Here is a 20800-nt window from a genome sequence, read left to right as displayed (position 1 = left end):
TAAGTCTTGGGGTCTGTGGCCATAATCCATGGCCACAAAAGTTATTTAAAGGTGGTGAAGGAAAGGTTGAGAACCAGTGCTCTAGTATTTTTGGATTTAGCTTTGCCTAGGATGCTCCCAGAGTCCTAGTTGAATCTATGGTTAGGTCTGTCCATAAATTATGAGATTAAAGAGTTTTCCTGATGTCTTCCCACTGCTATCTAGAAGTTTGAGATTCAGACAAATGAGCCACCAATTGACAGATAGAGATAAGTCACATTTACACACCATTCAAAGATACAATAAAAAGAGAAGACAGAAACAAAAAAACCAGAACACACATAATCTTGCAGATTCTGTTAAAATGGTCTCTGAGATGTCTTCTTCAACCATGTTAATTTTGATCCAACCCCTTTCGAGTCTTAGGGATGGAAGAGATGATTGTTAAATTGCATTGATCCAGATTATCAACACAGAATTGTGCCATCAGTCTTGAAGGAGGGAATGGTATCCTTTGAACCAACTCTCAGAAACATTCAAAGTTTGTAAAAACTGTTTTAAATAAACATTTTTACTATATTGGAGAAGATGACAGCTGGCAGGAAAATAAGATAAGTTGTTGCAGGTTCTAATATGATAAATTTAAAGAAGAGAGATAAAGAGAAAAAAATGCTTTTATAAGACTAAGAGGAAAGCTTTGAACATATCTTAGCAGAAGCCAAAAAGAAAAAAAAATATTTGTCTGAGCAGTCTGTGGTTGATTAGATGCTATTGGAAATAGAGAAATATTGATGTAACAAGTCTAGACAGATATGAAAAAAATGATTTTTGTGCCTCTTTAAATACATAGCATTAGAAACAAAGCATGAATAAGAATTAAACAGAGTAGGTTAAACTCTATGTTTAAATAAAGATTAAAGACAAAGAGCTTGTTGGTTAAGAAAATTCTCATTTGCTTCCAAATGTATTGTTATGAAATCTGAAAAGTCAATGCTATTATTAGGAAAGTTATTGCAGAAAAAAATAGCATAAACATTGAAAGAACCATGTAGCTAGTTTCTAAATATAGCTTTTATAATTTTACAATACATCCCAGGGCATATTCCGTAAACCAAGTTAAGTTGCAATAACCATTCTTTGCAAAATATTTACAAACTTTTGGGAGACTATTTGGAAAAGGATTGTGAGAAATTTGTTTTTGCAAAAGTAAATTTAAATTTTACATTTTCAAAAAATAACGAGCATATAGCAGCCACTTTTGAGCTTTAATAATAACATGATTGCTTGAATCTATGAGTACCCTTGGAAGGAATTAATGAATACTGTTAAAAATGGCTTGGGAACATCCAGGTATTGCCTCACTTGCTCTCTCTAGGTCAAACCACCATAGACTAACATGGCTCTTCTCCTACAACAGACATGTCAAATTCGCGATCTCACATGATGTCGCACAACGTTTCAAGTCTGTTTTGCCATTGCTGGCAATGGGGTGGGGTAGGTGCAGCTTCCACGTGACGCATCCGGCCCACGGGCCAGCAGTTTGACACCCCTGTCCTACAATATCCAGGTTAGAATGAATGCAACTAATTTTATTTTCAAAATATTATCAAATTTATCATCATAATAGTGTTGTGAAAGTTCCTTTGTAGGTCCAGCCTCCATCTCTGCTCACTTAGTCTACAAGAGAAATATCTATTCATTATCATATCTACCATGACAGAGTATAGACGTAGTATAGATTATAGAAAAATAAACTTAGGAATATTTGTGTTAGCTGCCCATTTCATTTTGTTGATTCATAAGAAGTCTGTGAAAAGTATACCAATCATTTCAAGTCCCTTCAGGAAATTTAAGAATTAAGAATATATCCATCCTAAGAAACAGCTAGCCTCAATCTATACTTGTTTTTTAAAAGCCCAGGCTACCATGGTGGCCTTGTGCCTGGGAAGGGTTGGTTGGTTATGGTTCTATGAAGGCACTTTACAACACAGTCTTCCCCCCCCCCCATGCTGAGAAGGGTGATGACAGAGGAGTGGTCAGTTTGCCAGCATTATTGACAGTTTGTTCCCATTATTCTCCTGCAGAGGGAGAAATCAATTCTCTTATGCTTCAAATCTGTCTCAAATGCCACAATGAATATTCAGATTTCAAAACTGAGAGACTTTTCTGATTCTAATTTATCTTCTTAAATTTTTGTTGTCAGAACAAGCTATTTATATCTGGAGATAGTTTAATTTTGTGCCACTACGGTAGCTTTTAGTTTGGGAGCTGTCCATTGTCCTGCAGATTGTGAATCTTGCTGATTCTTTATATTATTCACTTTGAAATTTCAGTTCATTATAATCAGATCTCTGAGTCAGTCCGATATGTGGGTCTAATCTAGATCCCCAGGCTAGGCCAGCTATCTACTCTGCCTTGAGTAAGTCTTTGTGCCTTCTGCTAAAGTTCCTTCTCCACCATTGTTGAGATGCCTGCTAAAATCACTCCTTAATCTAGCAAAGTCATGGGAGACAAACTATTCCTGGATCCAGCCCACACATTCCTGAATTTTATACTCATTCAATAATCCCACAACTTTCCCTGTCACAGAAATGCAGAGAAGCTGAATACCTCCTGGAATCATTTTGCACTTTCTGAAAGTTCAGTATCTGGGATCATACCATAGCGGAAGAAGCATTTAATGGCCTAATTACCCCAGGGTATTTTGTTATAGCTTTATTACATTTTATATAGTTTTTAACTGATATATTACTCTGAGATTTTAGCAACTTAACAAATGTTTGTGTCTGTGCCTTTGAATTACTGTTGACTCTTGGCAAATATCTAGACTAGTCCCTGCAGTTTTCTTGGCAAGTTTTTTTTTTCAGAAGTAGTTTGCCCTTGCCTCTTTCCTGGGGATGAGAAGGAGTGACTGATTGGGAGCGATTCAGCTGGCTTCATGCCTGAAGCAGGACTAGAAATCACAGTCCTGTTTTCTAGCCTGGTGCCATAATCTCTACACTAACTTTTTTTTATGAACACATAAATAACACATCTCTAAAATGAGCACAATAATTCCAACAACTATTTCCAATGGCCCAACAGGAATCCCCCTAAAATCCAGTCATGTTAGTTTTATTTATTTTATCAGCAAGGAAAATTTAAAAATTTAACATAATTTCTCAATACTTATAAACACTGTATGGATATTACTATTATCCCTATTTTCTTTAGAATGGAAACAGAAAAAGACAACTAGATTTGGACCCATTGAGATCAATAGGACTGATTAAACCTTGATTGATTTCTCAATTGATTTTACAAGGCTTACATAGAATCCTAGTCATCAAGTGATTCTGAGCAGATATAACTTAAGTTCCATTGATTTCACTGGAAAATAAGTGCAACTAATATTGTTTTGACAACCACTTTTAGAAATACATTCCATTAATTAGATGCTGATAAATTCACTACAAACCATCAATCTTCAAAAAATTGTCTACTGTGGCATTTAGAAAACTGAAAAATATAATGCAAATTTGTCTTACCAAGAATAACAGAATAACAGACTCAGAAGCAACCTTGGAGGTCTTCTAGTCCAACTCTACCTCATTTCAGAAGTAGCATTACCAGAAAGCCACTGGTGGGATTCAGCCAGTTCATACCAGTTCGGCAGAACTGGTAGCTATTTTTTTGTTGCCCAGGCCCAGAATGGACTTCCAGAAGCAGCATTCACACAGAGAACCGGTTGTTCACATATCTGAATCCCACCACTGCAGAAAGCATACAGGATGACTCAGAGCTAGACTACAGGAAACATCTATCAAATTTACATTAGCCAGATTGTGTGATTCACATAGCTTAGTAAAGCAATGGGATTTGTTTGGTATTGGTTTAGTATGAGTGTGAACTCAGCAATTGTAATAGTAAAAATGGTTTATGATTTTGCTTTGCGCATATGTCTAGACAGTATGTCATATCCAACAAAACATAGTTAAAATAAACTAAAACAAACTAGCTTAACAGAATTTGTTCTGCTTCTTCGATGAACTAAAGATGAAGGAATGAATACATTTAGAAAACAAAGTATACAAAAATCATAGTTACAAAATTTCTGTGATGTAGGATTAATTTTTAAGCATTTTTATTTTGAATTAAGAGCAGATGAAAAGAGAATCATCTTAAATAGTACAAAACAGATTATTTCCAAAAATGTAAAGTAATCATGGTTTTAAAAACACTTAAACCTGTTGGAAATTTGCCTCTGCTTTTTCTGCAATATCTCTCTTCTACATAGAATAATTCAAGATTAATATGAGAGCTTTGGCCTTGATAGCACAGTAAAATAATTTTATGGCATATTTTTCTAAATGCACATATAATTAGGTTTATGAATTAACATTGTATTGAACATTTAAAATCTATTTATAACAATGAATTACTGACAAATGCTCCCTGTCTTGGCTATGGGAGTTTGTCACATAATCCATTCTGAATAGTACTTATCTTTATTATATGCTAAAGTATAGATTAGTACTTATCTATATGCTAAAATATGACTGAAGTCCTAAAATTAATTAATGCTACCAAAAGTACAGATCAATGTAAGAATCAGTTACAAAGAGATATTTAACAGGATATGGAAAGATAAATGAAATAATGTTCATGGAATTTTCCATAATCCAAAATCACATTCTGCCATCAAAATTTCAACAAAACCATTCTTCCAGCTTTGGAAGAACACAGATTCTAAAGTCACAAAACTGTATGAGTATTATAAAAAAACTTTTTCCTATTGACTTAAGGATGAATGAATCCTATTATCTTAAGGTATGAAATGTAGTTGGCACCATATAGAAGACAGAACACTTAATTTTTTCCTCTGTCAGAATTGTTCTAAATTTACAGCATATCCATTGATATCAAGGCTATTATCCTGCCATTATTTATTGTAATGTGAAATCTAAAGCCCTTTAATTTGAGCCTGTTCTTTGGGCCTCAATTTGGTTAATTTGTTTGACTATCCCTTTTTTCCCCCCCTTGGCTGTCCTATTCTCAGGAGTGTTTTCCAACATCAAAGTTCAAAAGTGGTAATACTCTTCCCAGCTTGCTTCTTCAAAGTCCTAGTTTTGCTTCCATAGAATATCACATGAAACACTATCTTCACAAATATTAAGAATGCAGTATTATTAATATTTCTCTAAATTGTAAATGAAACCCTATAAAATACTTAACTCAGAAACAAGCTTTAAAAGGACTGCTTCAGTTGGTACAACAGTTAGCACCTCACTACTTTCAGCTTTAAAATTGCACTCAAACAAGATGTTGATATATAAATACCATATGTTTTCGATATTACATTACTGCTTCATTAGCAAGAATGCTGGATTGTTTTTCATTCATTCTAGTTCTAAGACAAACTACAGATATTGCAATCATTGAATAATAAGTATAATAATAAAACTCTCAACTATGTTATAGTGAATCTTTCTTTTCCAATGTCTTTGCATTGCAGCTTTCTTTTCTTTCTTTGAAAATCTTTGATAAAAGTTGGCTGGCAAGTAAAGAAATCAAAACCAATTAGGGCACCAATTGGGAAACCTGATTATTTTGTACAGTGTCTGCATAAAATGTCCTAGTTTAGATACAACCAACTTGTTCATTTCTCTGCACGATCAGAAACCTGCTTTTGAAAGGTCCCATCACTATATCTTAATGTAATTTATATATTATGCAACATTATATTCTGATTTGCCAATGTGTTTATATTCATCTACATATATGAATTCTGAATCTGATTACTTGATCTGACATAAATCTGAATTTAACTACAAACATATTAACCCTGATATAATCTGAGTTATAATCTAAATAAACTGATCAGATTAGAAAATACGTACCTAGGTGCTACTGTTCTGCTTTGTACACGGATAGGCAACCCAATATGCACATGTTTACAAGCTAATGGAAGCAGAAGTAGCATTTGACAACATTTGTAAATGTTGCATGATTGGATTGAGGCTAGGAGAACTGAGTCATTTTAGTGAGTTCTGCTAAGATCATCTGCCCACTGCTAGCTTTTTTTTCCTAGCTACTTCCTTACTTATACATAATGCATCTGATGATAACGCTGAAGGATATCCACAGGTTAAAATAAAATCAATATAGCACCACAAAGATGCAATTGAAATTGTGCCTATTTTTTATGTGCTAAATTGACAAAGTTTTGATTGCTTCGTCATGACTACCATTCTGACTATTTTGACCATACCTTGCCAACTCTCCTGATATTGCTTGGACTTCAGTAGAAGATTAGGCTTCTAGGAGTCTTGTTGCTATGACAGCTCTCTGATGAGGTGGGGAGGAAACAGAGTACTGTTTCTTCTCCTTTGGAGCTAAAAAAACACAACACCTAGGTAAGGCTGCCTTGAGGAAGGGGCAGCTGTGTGTTGCCTAATGCAAGACACAGCATAAAATTATATGTGGAAACACAGCCATAAGTGTTCAGATGAATTAAAGACAGCAGTTGCATTCTAAGAGAGAAATACAGGAAGTGATGAGGATAATGAATCTTTGCTATTTGGATTGTAACTCTTTGCTTTCCGTACTGGAGTGCCTTTGTTCTGTTTATATGGGTGTGTGTATATCCATACGTGTGTTAGAGAAGAGTGAAAGGGGAGATAGAACAGAGACTGGGTGTTCTCAGTCTAAATAAAGAAAGACAAGGGAAAGGTAGCAGGTTTTCGTGTCCCAAAGCAGGATCTTTGGCCTAGAACTTACGGTCTATGACAGACTTGACCTGAGAAGAGTAGCAGCAAAGTACTGCTTATTTTAGGGCCTTCTAGCTGCTCTGTTTCCCCCATACAATCTCATATCTATACATTTAGGAAAGAGATAAGTTCAGAAAAAAACATGGAGAAACCATTGGTTCATTTCAAAAGATCCAAGACTTAACTGCATTGTCAATGTACACCTTTGACAGACTTGTACTAACCCACATTGCCCACAAGAACGCAACTTCTGGGCATTTTTCCTGCTTTTGTAGGCTCAACTTCTGCAGTCCTGTTTTCTATCTTTTTTTTTTTTCTTATATCCAGCCGCTAAATGAGTACATTTTGATTGCTCACTACACAGAGGACCTTCCCTGCATTCTCCCTATTTTTCCTAAATAACATTTTCTGCAGTTTAACATTACCACAGTTTGTCTTATTAGTATATTGTTTATAATGTTTACTTTAGAGGAAGAACTCCCCAGCTTGATATCCAGCAACACTCCAAACTCCCTCCTTTTCTGCTGAGAAGTTTTTTTTGTTGTTTTTAATAAGTCCACCAGCACACTCTCTTTTTTCCTAGAGGTATATATCACTTAAGTCTTATACAAACATAGATTACATTGAAAACGGTTCCATGAGACCAAAACTATACAAATACCACTGTATGAATAGAGTGACATAGCATATACATATCAAATCGTAAGTATACTAAGGCTTCCAATGTAATAATAATACCAAATTTATAGCAATTTATTAAAATGCAAGCAAAGGGAAATTACATTTGCATGGGCACCACTGAAATCAGTGAGACTGAATTAGTTTATATACATTTTTCTAATGCTAGCTTTTTAAATTGTCTACAAATGTATAAAGACTGCTGGGATAATTACTGTCCTTAAAAAGTAAAATATTGTTAAATAAAAAATATTCAAATTGCTAAAAAAAATACTTTATTTAAATTTCCTCAGTGGAAGTTGTGCTGTATGCCACTTAATAATAATTTTTATTTTGCAGTCACAGACCAAAATACAAGTGCAACAAAAGAAAACACAAGAAAAATATAATCACAAACAATTAACACCAGAAGCCTTGGCTAAGGGGAATTACAACGTTCTCCTCTAATAGCTACAGCTCTTAAAAGAAATTTAGAAACCTGAGAAGTAATATAGGAGGAGCCATCCCCTAGACAATATAAAACCAAATTACTAACATTAGAACCAGAGGGATCAATTCCAAGGAGAGGCAATAGTTTAATTCTGGCTGAATTATACATAGGGCAGTATATTAAGACATGCTCCACAGTTTCAACTTCAGCCCTATCACAGGGGCATAGTCGCTCACTAAACGGGAGCCTCTTGAATCGCCCGTCGAGTAGTGCTGAGGGTAAAACATTGAAATGGGCTAGGGAAAAGACTCTTCTATACTTGGGGATGGTTAGAGTATAGAAATAAGAGGCCATCCTCAATCCATAATTATTAGAATGGCTAAAGATCAAAGGGGAGCAGGTTTTGTTGGCTCTGGCTCTTAAGTATTGCAAATCTATGTCCGCAAATTATGGGCATCCTTGAGACCATAATTTCCCAGACCATCCCCCGTAAAACCTAGCAAATGAAGTTTCTTCATCAGCTCCCTCTTCTAACGAGAAGTATGAGAGTCAGCAAACACCAGGGAGAGGTAGCTACCAGGGGCTGCCGAAAAGAGCACCCGAAACCACCATTTGAAGGTGTTAATCCACGCCATGCATTCAACTGAACGATTCCCAGTTCCAGGTACATCGAAGCAAATCCAACACAGGGAGGAAGACCCAGAAGTTTCCTAAGAAAAACAGCCTGGGTACTTTCAATACAATCCCTGAAGCCTCATATCCATATGGGAATTCCATAAAGAGTTTGGGCCAGGGTTTTGGCTTGATATATACGCAGAGCAGAAGGATTAAACTGGCCTCCTTGGGTAAAAAAAATCTTATAATCTGTTGATGGCTACAGGAGGCTGAATTCAGCACCTGGGTTTGATGATTAGTCCAAGCACCAGTATTCTGAAATTGAATACCTAAATACTTAAAATGGAAAACCTGCCTAACAGCATTACCATTGATAGCCCAGTTGTATAATTTCCAGGCTCTAGAGAATACCAATACTTTGGATTTGTCATAATTAATAGGTTCTCAGCACAGTAGGACCCAAATGCAGAAAGTAATCTTTTTAGACCAAGCCTTGCATCGTCAGCATAAAGAAGAAGCGGAATCTTCGTATTTAACAACTTTGGGGCATGGGACTCAATGTATTCAATATAAGAGGCCAGGTCGGATAAGAATAGATTAAACAGAAGAGGGGCCAGGACACAACCCTGCCTAACTTCGCTCTCAATCGGGATAGGATTTGAAAATTCTCCCTGCAAGCCTCACCTAACCTGGCTAGAGGTCTGATTATACAAAGATCTGATTAAGAACAAAAGACGTCTGTCAATAGAACCTTTGTGCAATTTTGACCACAACAGTTTCCTAGGGATTGAGTCAAAAGCTGCCTTTAAATCAATAAAAGCAGTAAAGAGTTTGCCACCTGGTGTAATAGCATATTTCTCAACCAAGTGTGCTAGGACAAAACAGTGGTCCAATGTGGCACAGCCTGCTTTAAAACCAATCTGCTCTGCACCAATAATGTTAGACTCCTCAACCCAAGTGAGGAGTCTACGTTGAAGATATTTAGCGTACAATTTCCCAATGATGGAAAGCAGGCTTATGGGGCAATAATTGGCAGGGTTGTTCCTGTTTCCTCATTTTAAAACTGGAATAATAATTGCTAGACTCCAAGAGATAGGAATCCTACCAGAAAAAATAATATGGGTGAAGAGTGTTGCCAAAAGAGGAATCCACCACTCGGGATGAATATGCCACTTGAACATCTTGCAGATACACACCCACACAAAGGGGGAAAGAATAAAGAACAAAAAATACAGAAACAAACAGAAAAAGGTACCAACAGAAACATATATTATTCATAAGTAAAACTCTGTCCAGTTTCAAACATATCATTAAACCCTGATTACATTAAATAATATTGATTTGTTTTTCCATTACCTCAGTAGAAAGGCAGTTCATAAACAGAAAACATAACATTGATCCAAGATTGTAAAGACCACTGTCTTTCAAAATCTGAAGTTGAATCTTTTTTTCTGCACCCAATGCTTATGATTCCTATGCTTTATACTTTTAAATCATAAGTTAATTGTAACTGTTTTATATTTTAGTATTGCTGAAACACCAGTGTTAAAAACCAGTCTTCAGGAATCATGCAGGGATGATCTAAGTGACAGTCAGTGCCTTCAAAATAGTGGGCAATCTGATCCTCACCCTCTTTTAATTTGTGTTGCCAGTATTGTATGGACACAAACAGTGATTGCCTGGCTATGCCACCATTTTGAAGCCAGTGATCCCTGCTGGAGAAACCCTTGCATCATGCCACAAAATAGCTAAATTAAGCCCTCTATTTTATACCCATATAAGCATATAGTAGGACTTTTTGTACTGAGATCCTAATGTAAAAACAGCACATTTCAAAGGGACACTTCCCTTTTTTCACACTGGGGAAAACTGAAATTTTAAAGATTACATATAAAACACTGCTTGCACACTTCTGATTTAAACTGCCTAATTTAAATCTGTAATAATTTTTCTAGCATCCAGGAAAGACCTCACATTTCTAAATAAATAATGTAACCTGAAAAGTCATTATGTCATATCATCCAACAGTATAAATATTAAATTACCTCATAAAATAAAATGTATTTCTGACGGCATTTTGTTATTGGCAAAACTCCATGTCAGGGCTTGACATTTAAGTAGTAACCATCTGACTACTTTTATGTCTGACCAGAATTCACTTTGTTTGGTTCTTATATGTTCATCAGTATTTATACATATAAGAAATAAATATACATTTATCAGACAGCATGATATAAACCATTTTTACCAAAATAGTGAATGTCATTTGTAATGGAGGAAATCCATTTCTAATGCTTCATAAAAAATATTTCCCTAATTTTGTACCATTAGTATCAAGTGAGTCAAATACAGCACGGCAACGGAATCAATTAATATTTATTTAACGGCTTTTGGGTTTTAGCTATTGTGAGCCATCAAAAAAGCCCAGTAAACAAATCCTTTATTACTAAAATGTATCAGATGATAATCTGACAAGTGTTTAGTATACAAATGAAAACTAAAACTGGGCTCTTAAAAGCAGTTTTTAAAAAAGCGAATTTCAAAACTAAGAAAACTACTAATATTCAGGTGACAAATGAGGAAGTTCTGCTCATGCTGTTGTTCTCCCAGAGTCTCTGAGACCTTTCCCCTCTGCTGGAGGAGAGAAATTGCATTTGCCATCTGTCCTGTCCTACATCCCTTAATCTGGCTTTTTGCCCTCAGATAGGAAGAGAAATGTTAATTTAGAACTGATATTAAGGTAAAATTCAACTGGCAACTCACTCTGTACCTGTGCGTGAAAGGGAAGAAGAAATATAATCTTTGACTCAGCCGATATGATGTTTTTGCTGGCCTTGGAAATTCAAATTTAGCTCTCATAAAAAAGAATTAAGGTTAATATGTACTGCCAAAACATTATTTTACGATTTATATTGTTTTCAAATGTTACTGCTAATTACTTCAAACAGTCATAAGCAGCAATATATATCATGTTTTTAAATGGGAAAGGCATCTATCAGAGCTCTAGTCATGCATTTTGGTAAGCCTCCGAGGTGCACATGTCTTTTTCTACTTCCATGCTGTACTTCAGGGGTCCCCAACCCCCGGTCCATGGACTGGTACCGAGCCACGGCATGCCAGCAACCGGTCCACACAAACAAGCAAAGCCCCATCCACAAGATGCAGGTAGCACACAAAATCATGCACTCTCCAGTCCACAGAAAAACCTCTCTCCATGGAACCGGTCCCCGTTGCCCAAAAGATTGGGGACCTCTCCTATACTTTGGTGCAGCAAGTCAAAGGATGGGCATCACTGCAGCAAGTCATCTCCAGGCAGAATGAGGAACAAGTAATCATAAAGTGTCAGAAATTTGAGTCTAAGATGCCTGCTAGCCTATTCTCTGAGATGAGCAACATATTGTCCTTGGCCTCAGAAAGGAAAGTGGAAGCTGGCAGTATCTGCAATTTGAAGAAGGGTGCTTAAGTAAAAGGACAGTCCACTCTTGTTCTGCATATCTGTTCCCTCAATTAAAATGAATGATGCACATAGGCTATGGACCAGATTGTTGATTTTGTGCTGAAGACGTATTTGTATAGAACAATTAATTCTGAATTGGAATACTCAAGAGAACAAACATGTAGCTAACTTTGGCTAACTTTTCTTGTGTTCCTATGGCATTTTGAAATAATGAATACAGGAATTGAAAGCTGCCTGCTGTTCCTCATTATAAAAGCATTCTCTTTCTCTCCGTAGGTCTAAATAGGACTGAAATGTTATCATACCCTTTTATATAAGATTAAAAATCTCATACAGATAGACAACTTCAGTCTCTCAAAAAAAAACTAGCTATTGTGTGCACAAGCAATAGTCTACTAAATGTTCCCTTTATTCCCTGAAAACATGCAAATAAAGTGTTTTGCTCTCATCATCACAAATTCGACTATTTTAGATACATTTTTGTAAAATCTTGTAAACACGAGAGAAAAGAAAGCATTAGGCATGCAAATATTCAATGTGACATGTTTCAGACCAATTGTGAGGGCATCTTATATTTCTCCTTAACAAATCACCAATAGAGTTTAACTAGCTTGATTATAATAGTTTATATCAGGAAAGCATTTCACTTCTATGAGGGACTGCCACATTTATGTACTATTTAGCAGTGTGTTCTTTATCACTTTATAAATCACATTTGAAAGAGTCAAATTGGACTACGTACAAATAAAAGCATCTAACATACTTGCATAACCAAGTAAATAAGTAGTCACATGTTTTTAAAAAACATTTTTGTAGTAGCTAAGGATTCAAGTCATCTTCAATGATGAAAACTTAATGAATAATTAACTTTGGAAAAGCCAATTTGATGTAGCAGTTGAGGCATCAGAAGACTCTAAGTTCTGATTATGCCTTAGGTAGGGAAGGCAGCTGAGTGACTTTGAGCCAGTCATTCTCTCTGAACCCTAGGAAGAAGGCAAAAATCAATCATTTCTGAACATCTTGCCAGGAAAACTGCAGGGTATAGGCCAAGCAACATTGATACAAAGGTACAAATAAAAAGTATGAACAAGTTAAGTCTCTCTCAGCCCAACCTATCTCATGTTGTTATTGCTGAGAATGATGGAATGTCATTCTGCTGAAAAATTACAAACAAAATATTGTGTCTAGTGCGTATAACTATTAGTTTCATCTTGGCAAGGGATGAAAGAAAGTTTACTTATTTTACAAGATTTAATATGCCCTTCCAGTCATATCTGACCTCAGTAACTTACAAACTTTCAATTCAGAACTAAACGCATTATAGCAAGGTGAACAAAACAATATAATTTGAGAAACAATGATATCTCATGTATCAGATCACTCTCCATGAGAGATTAAAACAATCCCTTTCATTGAACAAAAGCTGATGGAAAGTGCCAGCATTTTAATAGCTTTATAACAAACTAAGAGTGTTGCAGCTCATCTTATATTGGGTAATGCTGTTCCAGATGGCAGTGGCTTCCAGATAATATTTTGTGAAAGTTGGCACCCAGAAAGATCTGCCTCTTTCAGATCCCAACAGACAGGCAGAGACTACTGGGAGATACATGAGCCATAAAAGGTTTTAAAGATAATATCCAATACTTTGGATTGTGTCCAGAAACAACTGGTAGCCAAGGCACTTCTCAAAGCAGAGGCATTATCACTGTTATAGAACTGTTCAAGATGCAGCAGTTTTAGAGTGTCAGAGCATGTTACACTAATCCATATGGAAGCATGAGTGACCCTGAGCAAAACCTCCTAAATCAAAAAAAACAACAACAAATTCAACACATTACTGTACAGCTGCCATTTGTTTTTCAAGTAGAAGCTATGAGTCCGGATTATGAATTAGCTCTGCACAATAAAATGTGACTCCACCCAGAGCCAGGAATGGAAAGCTTCTGGAGTCAGAGGGCTTCCATACCCAAAGACATTCCATCTGCGAGGTGGCGCAGCAGTTAGAGTGCAGTACTGCAGGCCACTTTAGCTGACTGTGTTCAGCAGGTCAGCGGTTCAAATCTCACCGGCTCAAGGTTGACTCAGCCTTCCATCCTTCCGGGGTAGGTAAAATGAGGACCCAGATTGTTGGGGGCAATGTAAATATATATATACATTGCTTACTGGTGTACACCGCTTAGAGAGTGCTTGCACTTAAAGCGGTATATAAGTCTCATACATAAATAAATAAATAAATCTTGCTGGGATTGAGTCGAATGAAGTTCATACCCACCGAGACCATTATAGCCTCCAGGCATTAAGAGAGAACCTGCATCTCATGTTCAGCCCAGAATTGAGTTTCCTATAGATGCTAAGGAAAAGGGCAGAATGTGTCAATCCCTGAGGCACCCTACAACATAGTCTTAAGGATTATGACTCCTTAAGACCATTACCATTACATTAACATCCCCTGATTTCAGCTCACATCACATCTACTCTAAGTTGAAAATCAGATCTTTTGTGTTGCCTTCTACATGAATTCAGCCTCAGATAATGTAGGAGAAGCCCACTGTTGTCCTAGAGGCCATGAATTTGTGTTCCACCTTTATCTCTGTCCTGGAAAGGCGTGTTAAGGGGTGCCTTTCACCCAGGACATTCTATCTCAAGCCCTAAGATAAGGTCCAACATTCGGGCAGAGCTGTGCAAGAGCATTCCTAGCTTGACCCTGGAATTCAACTTTACAAATAAGACTGCCATGTGGCTAGTTGAGGAACAGTGACTCTAGTAACCTGCAGAGGTTCCCATATGACTATTTATTTATTTACAAGACTTGTATGGCTGTCCATCTTAGAACCACAACTCTGGGTGGCTCACAACAATTACAAAATCTCTATAGACAACAATTACAAAATAACATCATACAAAAAAGCAAAAATAAAAATAGAAATAAAGAAACTTAATGTCCCAGCCATACTTTTACAATCAATTGCCATATCTATGATGGCTTTCAGTTAATTCCAAATCCAATTCCCAAATATGCACATTTCCAAGAATATAAATAGAAATCACTAATAATGTTTAATTTATTTCATTTGTCTATATTAGCTTATCTATTGTGTACTGACTTCCTCATATAAAAGCTTTCTTAAAACAGGAAGCATGAATCTTCTGTTCTTCAGAAATCTACAACTTTCCAAAACTCATAAAATACTTAAGTTTTTATGGTCCAAATTTGGATTCATTTCCTTCTAAGTTATAAAATAAATACTGAATGATTAATTTGTTTGAGCTATGAGTATAATTTTCTGTCTCTTTGGATTTCAGGATTCTGAATAATAGAATTATTGCTGTCTTTAAATTATTGCTTTTTTCATGAAAATAAATACTTCTAAAGAAACTTAATTGAAATGAATTCAAAATATTAAATATTTAACCTAACCAGAAAAAAAATACTTACAGTTATTCTAAAGTACTCAATTACTTTAGAAAAGCAAATCTATGTATGCACTGGTAACTACAATAATCTTTATTTTGTATTAATTTTATTCAGCTGTATAAGGGGTCCAAAACATGGCTTGGTGCAATGATGGCGAACCTGTAGCACGGGTGCCAGAGGCGGCACTCAGAGCCCTCTCTGTGGGCATGCGCGCCATCGCCCCAGTCCTAGGCCTTCAACTGGGTTTTATAAAACCTTTTCGCTTTAGGCCTCCACCGTGTGCAAAAAAAAAAAAGTTTCAATCAGTCAATTTCAAATTCTCGCAGGAAAAAAAAGATCTTGCAAAGTTGGAATTGATATATTGAACTTTTTAGTCCCACCCAGTCTGCCATTACCACTGCAGCCACGCCCACCCAATGGGCCACACCCACCCGGCACTCAATGATACATAAGTGAGTTTTGGGTTGCAGTTTGGGCACTCAGTCTCTAAAAGGTTCGCCATCACTGGCTTAGTGTAAAAGTTCTATAACTGAATTAAATAATCATTATAAATTATCATAATTTCTGAAGAATATACAGTATCTGTGTGATACCTTTCACACATAACTAGTACCAAAAGGAATCAAACTGTAAAAATGGAATAATATGATATCTAATAATTTGCTCTGTAATTAGATTATGTAGATCATGTAGAAACGAAAAAACCATTATAAAATGAACCAACAGAATCTTCCTAAGGGAGGCTTGAAAAATTATACCTCTAGCACCTGAATTGTCCCCTTCCATTTTAGTCATAAAGTTATAATACAGCTAAAAGTTGATGAATATTAGTGACACCTAAGATAGGAGTAATATCCTACACTCTCCAGCTGAATATTTTAAAATACCAGGCCCTTTCTCCAAGTTATCTAGACTCCACTGTAATTTCTCACAATCCCTAAAATGCATTCTCAACAATGTTCTCACAATGTATCAGTGTCCTATCACAAGATTAAAAATAATGACACAGAAATATACTTGAATATGTATTACCCATTTCTTCTTAGGAAAATTTTGATAGAGTGGACAATACTAACTGGGAAAAATGGGTTACTGACACTTCATCAAAGTACTGCTAAATATAAGAGAAACAATCTACTAATACACAGTAAAAGATACATGCCTATAACAGCTCAAGTAAAAGATAAAGGATCTTCAGTGGATTTGTTTTCCCTACATTAAGGATAAATCTTGAGAATAAATTCATGCACAGAGTCCCTTGCTCTTCCTAGAGATAAATCTATGTTTACTTTACCTTCCCTTTATTTATTTTTACATGACTGTAAAAATCAGCAGCAGCTTGTGCAGCTGATACATCTGTGTAAGACTCCTAGATTTATTATCTTAATGTCACATAAATATTGTATGATCAAGTCAGCTTGAAGGCAGCTTATTATAGATCTCTAAATGCTCTAAAGCTTATAATATTTTAAAGTATTTCTAGTCTCATCTTGCCAAATTGTGTTTCCTTTTCTTAAGATTTTAAATTTGTATTTAATATAATAAATGGATAGACTTCATTGCTATAAACAAACTGAGATTACAATAATCTGCAATATTTTATTTCTGATACTGTTTACTATAAGGTTTGGGTGATATATAATATAAAATGTCACAAATACCTTAAAATAGATAGAATTTCTCCATTATGTATAATAAAGAAACTTTTTATATATCATTTCAGTCGGAAAAAATAAATAAATAGTACGCAAATATTTGAATATTTACAGTGTGTTTTTCATTCCATAGCATGATAAAAAAAAGTATTTCTCTATTTTAAACAAGCAAACTATCAGTGGGAGTTTTTTTTAAAAGACTGCTGATATTACTCAGTTAGTGTGGTGAGTGTCTTCAACCCTTGGTAAATATAGCTATAATTATAATTTTTTTTAGAAGCCTTTAATGTTGCTCTCTTGAGCTCTAAAAAACTTGGCTTACATTAAAATAACTCCTTAATTTGTTTTTGTAGCTAAGTATCTTTATTACAAATAAAGATAACTGAATTATATATGCTGCAATTTCCTCTCATGCTATGGAAAGATTTCTTTCCCCTAGCATTATTAAGTGGATCGTAAGTTACATTTCCCTTTCTTCATAGCATAAACCAATCATTTTTCTGAAAGCTTCGAATAATTTATTTAAGTAACAGGGAATAAAACTGGATTTTGTAATACGTACTTCTTTTTAGTATTTACATGGAGTTATAAGATTCTCAAACTACAGGAGGTTTTTGAGGCTAAAACATGGTTGAAAAAATAAATATGGCAACTTATTCTTACATAGATTCAAGCAATCTCATTTTTTATAACATTTATTCTGTATGTACAATATTTCCATTCCTCCTCATGCTCACATACAGAAAATAAATGCTTCCAGGACCTCTCAATGTCAAAAGATATTCTTAATATCAAAGGAGTGCAAAAGAGAAAGAATCCACATAGTTGTATGTTGAAATATAACATAAAAACCTCGTTATTAAAATATTTCCAGAAATGCTTCACATAACACAAATGAAGCAGAGTTTTGGTTGTTAAGTATTTAATAAATAAATTTTGGCTATAATATTTAATCCTTCTAGTCAACAAACTTCAGCTGTGTTTCCAATGCCCCCCTCAGCAGAAAATCTACGGTATCTTTGCTATGATAACAGATGTGTTCTCTAATATAAGAGGAAGACTGATGAGATTCTTGAAAAGAGAGAAGTGAGATGATTAAATAGCAAAATGCAATATATGGAGTTGTGCATGGAAATGATGAAAATAAATAGTCTGTAAAAGACAGAAAGGCATGGACAGATACAGTAAATCACATTTATGTAAACTTTCTTTTCTTACCTTATAAGAAAATGTTTACTTATCAGGGTAAACATGGATAGAAAAAGAGAAAAAATAATGGCAATTAGATTTTTATTCCTTGTCTGCACTTTGCATAACTTTGCTAATCTCAGACGGGAGTAGTGTGATGGGCATGAAAGTTTGTATGTATGAACAAATTACTGTTCTTGAAGCAACACGAGGATAAATGAACATAGCTGTTTGGTTCTTTATGCTTCAGAAAATAGCCTAGTTTTTTTTAACTATATGAGGCTCCTCCTATACATAGAGAGCTAATCTGGAATCAGTGCAGTCTCCTGGGTCCCTGTGATGCCATTGGTCTTAGCAAGTACCTTCATAGGTGAATTAAGTAGCTTCCCCTTTAGCTGCTGTTCCAGCAGAAACTCTGAAAAAATAGTATTCTTGTTTCCCGCTGCTGGGAACACTTATCTTCACCTACTCTTTTCTGTAGAAATCAAACTGAACCTTTTCACTATTTCCCCAGGAATTTCTATAGGAAAAATAGTGACTCTTCTACACCTCTACTACAGTGGGATTTTTTTTCTTCTCTAAATGTGAATCACTGTCAGCTCCAGCCCGAAAACAGCATAAAACAATCCAGTCAAAGTTCAGTTCCTTAATTGTGTACATCCAATAGTCAGAATCTTGCTAGACTACGCCTTCACTACTCTCACACTAATAGATATACCCTGGGACATTTTAGGGCAGGGGTCCTCAACCTTGGCAACTTTAAGACTTGTAGACTTCAACTCCCAGAATTTCTCAGCCAGCAAAGCAGGCTGAGGAATTCTGGAAGTTGAAGTCCACAAGTCTTAAAGTTGCCAAGTTTGGAGACCCCTGTTTTAGGGAGTGGCTATCCTAACTCTTTCTTCTCCTATCCAATTCTCATCTGGGTTGCCTTTGTCTCACCCCCCCCCCCCTTCTTGGAAACTGCTGCTTCATTGCAGTCTATCAAGTAGAGGTCTCACCACTAATTGATGTGACCTCTCATTGGCCAATTGATAGGAATATTAGAGACTTCCATAGGTGATAACAGTTGCAACAGTGAGAGCACATACTATTGTGCCCATGGTCTTAAGTTATAAAATTCTATCAAAAGTAATTAAACACAAATGCATTAACTCCAAACAACATTACTACATTTACTGAGCAATCGCAAATCTCCAAGTCTCTTAATCAAAAAAACACAGTCAAAGAAATAAAGGAGGAGAGATTATATTCAGTGTCATAGAATGGGGAATAGAATGTTGATTATGGAATCTTGTGCAATCTATATTTGATCATAGATTGATTTTGATTATATCCCATCAAGTTGGTGATAAGTCTTAGCAATTGCACAAACAGAATTTTGTTATTTTTACTAAATTTTATTTATCATTTGAATGTCCATTCATCTTGTTTATAAGATTTCCTTACAGATTATTTAGGTTTTCATCTTCCTGAATAATTTGGACAAGATAAAGAATAAATTTGGGGACAGAGACACAAACTAATATATTCTTAAATAAGTTGTTGTATTGTTGGAATACAGTCCTTGGATCCTTACAAATCAAATTTATTTATACCTCAAGAGCTACTAGAGATGAAAGCAAAGAATAACAGAGGAATTCATTCAACAAAACTCTCAAAGAAATAAAGAAAAGTAGGAGAAAACTAGGATGTATAACCTGACAAGAAATTAAATGTACATTATTTTATGTTAGACTGGTAAAACATCAATCACATCAAGCAAGTAATGAAAAGATATTATATACATTGCATTTTAAGAGTAAAATAGCAAAAATATAAATAGAGTTATATTTATTTTACATCCTTTTTAATTGTATACTTAAATTATTAACAGGAATATATAAAATGTGCAAAGTGACCCACAGAGTATCTTGTTTGTTCTCCCTTTTCATTTATTTCGTTTTATTTTTTTGCCAAATTAATAGAGAGGGCAGAGATCCTTTAATTCAATTTCTTTTAAGATCAAATGCAGCAATCTCTGCACAGAACAATCATCAACAATCAGTCTCTTTAGCTTTTCTTATGGCTCCTTCTGTCAACATTTCACAAAGTGATAATACTCTTATTGTCTCTGTTAACACATAGCCTTTCCCAGATTTGATACATTAATTCATGTTTCCACTAGAGACGTCTCCTAGGACCTAGAAGACATGGATTTTTGTTGTTATTTTATCATTATCATCATCATGCACACCTACTAGAGGAATCCAAAATCAATTTTTAATAAAAACTAGTGTACATTTGTGTTATATATAGAAAATTGCATCCAATTGTATTATCAGGCTACTCTTTGTACTGCACTGATTTATTCCTCTAACTCTTTTATTAAGTATGCCTGGGTTCTTGTAATGTTGCTCATATACTTTCTGTTACCTGTACATATTTTCATTTCTGCAGACTCACTGTAATTTTCTGGAAGCTTCAATAAAGCAAGAAACAGAAATATATATTCTTGTGTTATACTGGTTAAGAAGATGAGGTCATTTAAAAAACTGTCTCTCAAGCTTCCTCTTATAAATGCTTCAACCAGTACTTGTATAGAGAGAAGTATTCTGTCCTCTCTGACCATCAGCCATTACTTTACTGTCCATCTAC

This window comes from Crotalus tigris, unplaced genomic scaffold, assembly GCF_016545835.1.
Source record: "Crotalus tigris isolate CLP2741 ecotype Arizona unplaced genomic scaffold, ASM1654583v1 scf7180000018125.1543573, whole genome shotgun sequence".
In the NCBI taxonomy this organism is placed as follows: Eukaryota; Metazoa; Chordata; class Lepidosauria; order Squamata; family Viperidae; genus Crotalus; species Crotalus tigris.
Note: the sequence above shows the minus strand (reverse complement) of the source record.